Source organism: Pinus tabuliformis, chromosome X (genome assembly GCF_031772625.1).
Source record: "Pinus tabuliformis cultivar Carrire ecotype Pingquan chromosome X, CPIR1, whole genome shotgun sequence".
NCBI lineage: Eukaryota > Viridiplantae > Streptophyta > Pinopsida > Pinales > Pinaceae > Pinus > Pinus tabuliformis.
The window spans coordinates 1246686624-1246688042 of NC_142308.1; positions in this window are offsets into that span (position 1 = coordinate 1246686624).

Sequence of the window (1419 nt, forward strand, 5' to 3'; positions counted from 1 at the left end):
TATTTTGTATTTTGTTCGTTTTTCAAGCGAGCATAGCAAGGTGATCCCAGATGGAAGCAGAGAAGTTGTGACAACCCTTTTTTCTACCCCTCTTGTAAAAGTCACTATGAATTGTAATTCATGTAAATATTGTGGAAATGTAAACACAATGATTGGGTTGAGAGGATCAAACACATATTCAAAGGTTTAAGGAGGAGGATTTTCTTTGGAAGTGATTAAATGTAACACTCCCTCCCAGGTCTACCCAAAGTAACCATGCCAACCAAGATAAACATGAGGAGAGACACTATTACAATTAGATTCGACCTCCTACGTCACCTTAATGAAGTGGAATCGACGTAACATCACATACAATCATCCAGCATCATCAAAAAATCCCTCAGGAAACAAGTCAACCACTCAGACAACCTGTCCCTAGGTCCCACTGTCATTCTACAAGTCTTAGCCCTCATTCACTCTCATGCTATGGGAAAGGGAGCGACCAACAACTCAAAGTCGCTCTCATAGACTTGCCTGCCAGTGAATATGGTCTAGAATTGCCAGTTTTGTGCCACCAACCCTAGGATTTGAGCCACTTTTCTAGTCCAGAATCCTAGCCTCTGCCCAGAACTTGTTGTAACTTTCAGATATCATTAAAAACATGATAACAATGCTTATCAATAAAAATCACCCTCAGGATTAGGCCTGAGGATCCCCAACCGGGACTGACATTTTGTCAAATACTTGGCATCAATGCAACCTACATGTCTAGGATACAAGGTAGAGAATAAATGATTGAAACAACTTATCAAACATCATTAGAAGGATCACCTCCTTCTCCATTGAACTACTATGTCATCAATTAGGTCTTGTATCCATCCATTTAATAGTTACATTTAAATACATGAAATAACCATGACATAAACCAGTCACATAACCATACTTATAACCAACATTAAACCATGTAAATAACATAGATAGGACAACCATTAAATCCATATATAAATCAATGCAAAAGTAAGAGAACTTAGCTTTTATTAATCATAGGAAAATCCAACCAAGTTCGGGACTTCCACGTACCACCCGACCATATACATGGTTGAACCAAATCTATCTTTCAGCTAGTCACCCACGTACCATATTCCAAGCATGAATGTGGGATCTCATAGAACAACCAAGGGAATCTAGAGGTTAAACCACCTCTACCCTCATCAAACTGTGATCACACCAAAACTATTGCTATGATCACAACTGAACAGAACTTGGAGTGCCATCAGAAATATATCACTATCCTTGAGGAATTTTCCATCTCGTTGTCTCTCAGGATTTACCGCAATCCAAACCTAGATAACTAGGCCCTAAACCGAGACTGCTCCCTCATGATTTACCGCGCATCCCGCCAAAACCGGTAAAGGGATTCCCAGGCCTTTGGGAATGAAC